This window comes from Melitaea cinxia, chromosome 27 (assembly GCF_905220565.1).
Source record: "Melitaea cinxia chromosome 27, ilMelCinx1.1, whole genome shotgun sequence".
In the NCBI taxonomy this organism is placed as follows: Eukaryota; Metazoa; Arthropoda; class Insecta; order Lepidoptera; family Nymphalidae; genus Melitaea; species Melitaea cinxia.
In genome coordinates, this window is record NC_059420.1 from 755,217 (window position 1) to 763,587 (window position 8,371).

The 8,371-nt window shown below is 33.4% G+C and overlaps 1 long non-coding RNA gene across 1 annotated transcript; it reads left to right on the plus strand.

Annotated features, from left to right (window-relative positions):
* Positions 1 to 583: 583 nt before the first annotated feature.
* On the plus strand, positions 584 to 1,357 carry LOC123666743. Its single transcript, XR_006745320.1, has 2 exons — positions 584 to 736; positions 917 to 1,357. It is a non-coding gene; the product is annotated as an uncharacterized LOC123666743 (long non-coding RNA).
* The last annotated feature ends 7,014 nt before the right edge of the window (positions 1,358 to 8,371 follow it).

Sequence of the window (8,371 nt, forward strand, 5' to 3'; positions counted from 1 at the left end):
GTCACCAGTAGTCAGATATCTGAAAAAAAATCATCATCCAGTAATGAAGAAAATCATTTTATGAACCATAAATAATATTTTAGTGTCGTTATGAGCAATTTAATTTTTAAATATTGTCGATCTAATTAATATTCTAATCTCGGTTTATTTAAAAATTTCGTACTAGTGGGTGCCCGTGAACTTCCCCCTAGGTATTTTAGGTCAAGTATTATTTTTGCGTTAACTATTTTATTTATTTATTGGGAAGGCAGCGTATATAACCATTCTTATCCATAATCGCAGTTTGCAATATTTTATAATAAATATTTTATGTTATAGATTAGGTGATCTGCAAACAAAGATGGACCAATATAAGAGAAAAATGAGTTTGAAAAGTTTGAAAACTGTCACTGGTCAACAAAGAAGTCACTGCAAAGAAGTACAAGTTTTCTGAACAATTAAGATTTCTCACGGACATTGACAAAGACAGAAATGTTATCAGTAACTTTGTAATAAACGAGCGAGTACAATCTACGAGCAACGATTTTATTAATGTCTTCAACGACACCCTGGGAATTAATTTAAACCCAAATAATGTAGGTACCTTGAAATCTAAAGTAAGCGAATTGAAGCAACTGAGGCAACGAGTTACTCGCCGACGCTGTAATTCGCAACAACAAATCAGTAGTCTAATTCGCAGTCGTTATTGTAACACCTGCAATGTCACCAGCTGCATCTTCGGCTGCAAATGAACACGGTGAGTTCAAATGTTTTTTATACAAATAAATATTTACAAGTACTTTTGAATCGTCGAATGATGTCTAGTTCGGAATGTCATTCCTAACGAGAAGAGCCAACGAGAAACTCGGTTGTTGCTCTTTTTAATCAAAAATTAAAATATTTATTATAACACAAGTAACTGCAACTTTTTTTTCAGATACGCAGACAATAAAAAGATGTATGCCCCTAGTTCAGAATCCACTTCAGCTGCTCGAATGAAATATGTGCTCGAGAACAAAAACAAAAATAGCGAACAAGAGGAACGACATCCTATCGACGCATTTTAAAGTGACTCACGCCTACATTAAAATCATGTTCACCATATTATCAATATTTGGCAAAAGGGCAATTTTTAAACTCATACCACTTCCAATTCTAATTAATCTATGCTTTTCTGTTAAATAGTTAACAACAGTACAAAGTATTCACAGGTACCCTCTTCAAAACAAAAAAATATTTTCTGTATGTTTTGCGATTATTGCTTTGTTTCGCAGCACATCGCTAAACGATTTTAATTGTAAACTTAATTTAGTTCTCATATAAGTGAATATTGTATTCTTTTTAATAATAAAGTTACTTTAACCCCTATAGAAACAAATTCAAAATATCAAATTACTCCTGTTGCGTAACAGGTGTGTGTTCCTATAATATTTGTGTTTAGTTTTATAGAACTTTTAGCCCATGACTATTAAAAACGTCAGATGTGAAAAACAGCAACTTTACAGGAAAGCGATTCAAAGTGTGAATTGCGTGTATCTTTTTACTTATTTTAAGCAGGATCATGAAATTTTAAAGTAATGCTCTAGAGGCTATTTATGTTTAATATTATTACTAGCCGGTATTTAATGTGTAAATATGAGAAAAATCACTTGTTAAATTTTTTAAGGGGTTAAGACTAATAGGTACTGATTTGTCAGAAGTACCACAACTAAATAATATATGCATAAAATAAAAAAAATCTCTTCAGCTGATCATTGACTTTGTTATTTGGGAACGTTTTATGAAATAAACAAAAAAATGCAATTTTGCAGTTCCGACGATGTTAATAGTCACTAGCGCTTTATTTCCCAAGAACATTACAGTTCACTTACGGGCATAATATTGTACATATAGATACTTTATTAATTAAACTTTTTAATGTGACGTTCTAACAGATTTCGACTTGTTTTGATTTGATTTAACTTTGTTTTATTTAGTTAAGTGCATTTTACTATAATTTTAGTCTAAGTAAATTAAAAAAATTAGTGTGTATAAAAGAAATATTGTAGGGACATAATATATAGAACTAATACAAAATGTTTGCTGCTAGAAAAAGAAGTCCTCTTTGGAATTATTTTGAACCTGATGGTTCTAAAACATTTAAATGTTGCTACTGGTCTCAAGCGCTGCCGACACCAAATCAAAATATTGGGAATTTGTGGAGACACATGAAGAGAAGAACTTCCCGCTTCCTACTACTTTTAGTTCTAGAGAGGCAGACTCCAACAGTTTTCAATCCTGCACCTCCTGCATCAATTCTGAATCCTGCACCTCCTCAATCGATGCTGATCATTCTACTGGTGCTGCCACTACCAATAAATATGGTGCCACCAGCATCTGTCAGTATTTAACTGCTGAGTACGCAGAATTCGCATCCTTCTATGCGAGAATTTACTATTAAACCTCTAGCTCCACGACGTACAGAAGTAATAGACCGGCAACTGATGACCATGATAGCCAAAGAGTACCATCCACTACGGTTGGTCGAGGATAAGGAGTTCCGCGAGTTTGTGATGCTTCTGAACCTTTCTTGTCTAACCATTGTATATTGGTGACTACTAAATGATATACTTACTTAATCACATACGTTATAATGTATAACAGCTTGTAATTAGGTACTAAACTATTGTAATAAGTTTCCTATCTATGTATGGGTTGTCTGGAAGAAATGGCTAATTAGCCATAAGTCCGCCCATTGTACTTCACTGTCTGTAACTATCTTTTTGCTTTGTTTGTAATATATTTGTGGTGTACAATAAAGTATAAATATAAATAAAAAAATAAAATTAATATAAGCGAAAACTTTTAATTGTCCTTATCACTGTCGTAATTTCATATTATATATGTTTTACTAGCTGTAAGTTTTCCAAAGTGTTAAATAAATAAATAAACCTTAGTTACTCTTTGCCGACTAGAAAAACTTTATCTGAAAATATACTGTCAAAACAGTATAAAAAGCTTTTGGAAGTTTCTGAAAAAAAAAGTAGAAGTGGCTTCTGCGGTTTGCATGTCAACGGACGGCTCCATGAACGAAAGTTTTGTTGCTATGACAGCGCACTTCGTGTCCTACGACGAGGCACAAATTAATTTGGAAACTATGTTGTTGGGCTGTATTGAGTATACTGAACGCCACACGGCAAAAAATTAATGCGATTACCTAAAATCTAAATCTAGAAGATTAAAAATTATCGAATAAAGTAACTGCAATAGCGAGCGACAACGCGGCAAATATCGTCGCAGCTGTAAAGAAAGGCAACTTGCGCCATATAGCCTGTTTAGCTCACAGCATTAACACAGCCATGCATGTCAGGCCAAAGTCAAAAAAATCGTTGAGTATTTCAAGCGAAGTACGCTGGCACAAAACAAATTAAAAGAAATAAAAAAAAGACTTAAATGTCCCTGACCTAAAGCTAAAACAAGACGTTCAGACTCGCTGTAATTCTACATACGAAATGCTGACAAGAATATTAGCAGTAAAAGATGCTGTTGTAGCTACTTTAGCGCTACTTCGCAGTGACCTCGTTCTAAACTCCGAAAACTGGCAAGTGATTGAAGAATCGATACCAATCTTAATGATTTTCTATTACGGGACCACAGAAATTTGCACAGAAAAAATGTCACCTTGTCGAAGGTGGCACCATTATTTATTTATTTATTCGTTTTCTTGTTAAAAATATTAAATGCAAATAATAGTCCTTGCCTTCCCCAAATTCAGAACATAATAGCGACGTTGGACGAACAACTTGTTCGTAGATTCAGACATTTAGAGTCACACGAGACGTATGCAGAAGCTACGATTTTGAATCCTAGATTCAACAACCGTGGCTTTATACTTGAAATAAATTTTAAAAATGCCTTAATTATGTACATTAAAATTTAAAGTAGGACGGAGACTGCAGCAGCAACCACCGAATCCTCAGCCATCTACGTCACATGAAGCTGCAGTACCTCCGGCAGCAACTTCCACGCGGTCTATATGGGAAGAGGTCACAGAGAAGTGGCTGCACTTCAACCAGAAAACTCAACTGCTGCAGGCATTGTAGAATTGGACAAATATATGCAGGAAACAATCGTGGCGCGGAAAAAAAACCACTAATATGGTTGCTTCAAAGAAAAAATGTATATCATCTGCGGATATACATTTTTTTATAAAATAGTTAAAAGAGCTGAACCTATGAGCGACATCTGTACCCTACGAGCGGGTATTTTCGAAAGCGGGCTCTACGATGACGGAAAGAAGATCGAGGATGACATCATCGAAATTGGCGCAGTTATTATTTATTAATGCAAATTCGCATCTATCCGAGGGCTAAAAGTTGTATAGATAAAGAAAAAATAACATGTATATCTACATGATTGTAAATATTTTACATTTAAATAATTGTATATAGCCAACGATTTCTAAATACGCCAACCTAAACTACCTTAAGTTTATGATACGCCGTAGTCAGTATTAACATTTTGTTTTATGGCCGTTTTATTTTATCTTTTTACAATTAAGTGGGCTATCTGGCGTTTAGGTTGACAGTCCTAAGCCTGTCAAGTATGAAGGAAAATTGTTGACTCAGTGATAGTTAGTAGCAGTGTATCCATATGTAAATCGAGAATAAGCGTATTGCAAAGGTAAAAATGCGGTGTTTTTAGTCAATATTACGGTGGATCGACTAAAAGTGTACCATGTAAATGACTGTGTAATTTTTGATAGGAAAATAACAACAATGTGAATCCAAATATATTTGCTTTTTTGATAATTAACAAAAAAATATATAAAAAAAATGAAATTCTTCAAAAATCTTCGAAATCAAGACTCTGGCAAACAATTGATCTTGAAACTACTTCTAATAAAACGTTTTCTAGTCGTATCGCACATTCAACAACGATATTCATTAAAGACGCTCATTTAGAATATACCTACGTATAAATTACATTTCGTTGCTTCCCTTTAATGTAAATAATATTGTAATAATTCGTAAGTAAGTTATATATTTTTATGTAAAAAACTAATATAACGATTCTTCAATTATCAATTATTAAAAAAAAAAAAACATCTTCAATTAATATACTAAAGCAAACATACCAAATAATTTATTTTCTATTTTAAAACCCTCTGAAAAATAAAAACTAATAAAAATAATGTGACTGATTTTTAAATTGTATTATTGTGGTTTATTTAAAATAAAATACTATTACTTTTATCACTATATTTTATTAGTGTGCAAATAAAGTTATTATTATTATTATTATTAAATATATTATCTAGTTATGAGCTAGTTATAAACATGTCTCTCTGTATTCCGGCTATATATTTTTTATGACAAGGACAACACTTTGTGCTGCGTTCAGGAGGACATTGTAAAGCTGCGTTCGCTATCGCTACATCTTTCCCCTTTTAAAAAAAATTATATAAACTAATTAACTGTATACATGACTATTACCTATGACCCTATTTATTTAAAGAAATATTCAACTTTTCTTCCCCTTTTACAAAAGAAAATATATATGTATACTTTGTTATTTCATAAATGACAAATCTAATTATTTTATACTACAATACAAGAGAGAGAAAAAAACATTATTATAGCTCCCAATTTCTATTGATCACCATTAATATGTCAATCAATAATGTGATTATTGATTGACAAGTTGATTGTATGTGTATTTACACTCAACAAAGTTCTATTTAGGTACTTACTTATTACTAATTACAGAAAAGAAAAAAAAACTAATTATAATTGACACTGCCCCAAATGTTCTTTTCTTTACTTAATTAAAGTTTTATATGACTATGTTTTTCAGATCACACAAGGACAATACATTACACTGTGCCCCTGTGTCACACTTAAACTTAATTTTTTTATTTTCTACGGGTAATATCACTGACCACTCTTTAATTTTATTAATATTTAATGAATGCACTTTAGCTAGTCATAGATCATTCTCATTACCGTTTGACATATTGTCAATGTCAATAGACTGACATTTCTTTTTAAATTTACACCCCACACTGAAGTGGTTAAGTTTTTTACAGAACGAACATGTTTTGCCATAGGCTGGGCATGACCTAAGGCCATGTTGAGTATTACATTTTAACTCTTTCAGTCACGCTTTTACATTGACATTAGTTTGTTCATTTATATTTTAGTTTTAGCATCATTTATCACTAAAATTTCACAGAAAGTAGGAAATAAAAATTTAGGTATTAAGGCTTTCGAGGAATGAGGTGGTTAGTGACACTAACCACCATGACTATTGATACAAATAAAATAATGATAAATTATGTATATTATTTATTGATATTACAAGTTATAATGAACTTTCCCACCGGCAAAACTAACCAAAAAATTATTTATTATGAAAATCTGAAAAACATGTTTTTCCTTTGCGTAGGCAAAGGGGCACTTTACATGTATTGCACTGCCATATAGTACGCACTGGAGATATTTTAGTGCTACATTTGCAACATCTTCTCGAAGTGCTTCTCTCAGGTTGATGACGACTGCATTCTAGACGAATTTCCTCAGGAACTGTAGGCTTGTGACGTTTTATAAATGCAGGTCCTGGCGAAGAGGCCGCAGAAGAACGGTTGCTGTTTACTGAGTCGGGCCTTCGTTTGTCTTTGACATATGCTGGCGCTAATAGACCCTGGTATACGCTTCGTCTAAACTCTTTCAAAGTCAATGTGCTTAGGTCCGGACGTGAAGAAGACTGCAGTTCTTTATAAATTAAAAAGGCATTGACAACACACCAATCGAGGAAATGAAAAAAAATCCTATGCCACCACTTATGAGATTTTCTGTCAATAGCATAACTACTTTTTAGTTGATCGAATTTGTCGACAAAATTCATATTGGCGTTGTAGTCTTTCACGGCTTCAGGACAAGAGACTTCAACAATGGTACCATCGCGCTCTCTGCGGTTAACTTTTCCGACATTTTTGGGATCATGATAGTTTGACAAAATAAATACGGATCTCTTGTCTTTCTATTTCACTAAACTTACTTTTGTATCACTGCTCCGGTAATCATGTTCCCCTCTACGTAAATGCTTGTCTTCTTTTAGGGTTGGCAAAAACTTTCTGTTTGAATTCACCGTTCCACAGGCGAAAATTTTGTCCTGTTGTAATTTTACTTGTAAAGGGTAACTGTTGAAATAATTGTCAATATAGACTTTATAATTTTTGTCTTTTAAATTTTTGCGAAAATTTCTGACAACTTTACCACCTAAGTCAGTTTCAACGTTAGTACCATGCTTGCCTGTGTAAATATCAAAATCTAGGCAATAACCTGACTGTGCACACATCATCCAAACCTTGTACCCTCGTTTAGTCGGTTTTTTTGGCATGTATTGTCTCAAATATTTTCTGCCTTTGAATTTGATCATGCTTTCATCAATCGCAATTCTTTCTGATGGCTTGTAGTTTTTTTGAAAATTAAATAGTAGAATATTGAGTAGAGGTCTAATTTTATAAAGTTTGTCAAAATCTGGGAAATTTCTATTGGGCATTACACTATTGTCATTTACGTGCAAGTAATTCAAAAGCCAACTGAATCTATTGAAGCTCATAAACTGCGAAACATAGCTGTCATGCAAATCAGGTGCTGAAGACCAGTAATCTCGGTAGCTCGGCGATTTTTTTATACCCATCACCAAATTCAAAGCAATGAAAACATCAAGTTCTTCTGTTGTGGTGGATGTATAAGGTTTTCCGGATTTAGTAGCGTAAAGGTTACTTTGAAAACATAAAATATCTTGTAAATGCTCTGTCCAAAAAAGGCGAAACAGCCAGAGAGGTGTAACATTCTCCATGCTAAGACTTTCAGAAAACTCACTGGGTATGTCCATCCTATAATTCTTCTTCCATTTTGGAGCTTTTGTAGTCGGTCTGTTTGAATCTACGGTGTTAGGCTCTGTAGAATCAGGATCCCGGCGTGCTAAGCTAGACAAAAGGAGATCATCATCGCAATCGAAGTCGTCATAATCGGTTACTCGAACTTCTTCAATCAAATCGCCTAACACCAGTGGATTTGGCTGACCTTCTGTATCTTCTTCGTCATCCTCGTCGCTGCAAATACTTTCGCTACCTGAAGGAATGTCTTCCAACAAGTATTCTGCGATTTCTCTATCGTTTAGCTGACGCGGCATACTGTAATAAATTCGAAAAAAACACATGCATAAGTTTCGTGTAGATTATGACCATAAATCATCAACAGTCACGGTGGTTAGTTTACTAACCACTGAATTTTCGTTGTGAAAACACAACGAAATCACAAAAGTAATAGTACTTTAATGATAACACGTATAAAATAAATACATGCGAATACATTGAATAAAAAACATTAAAGAAAAAAGCTTA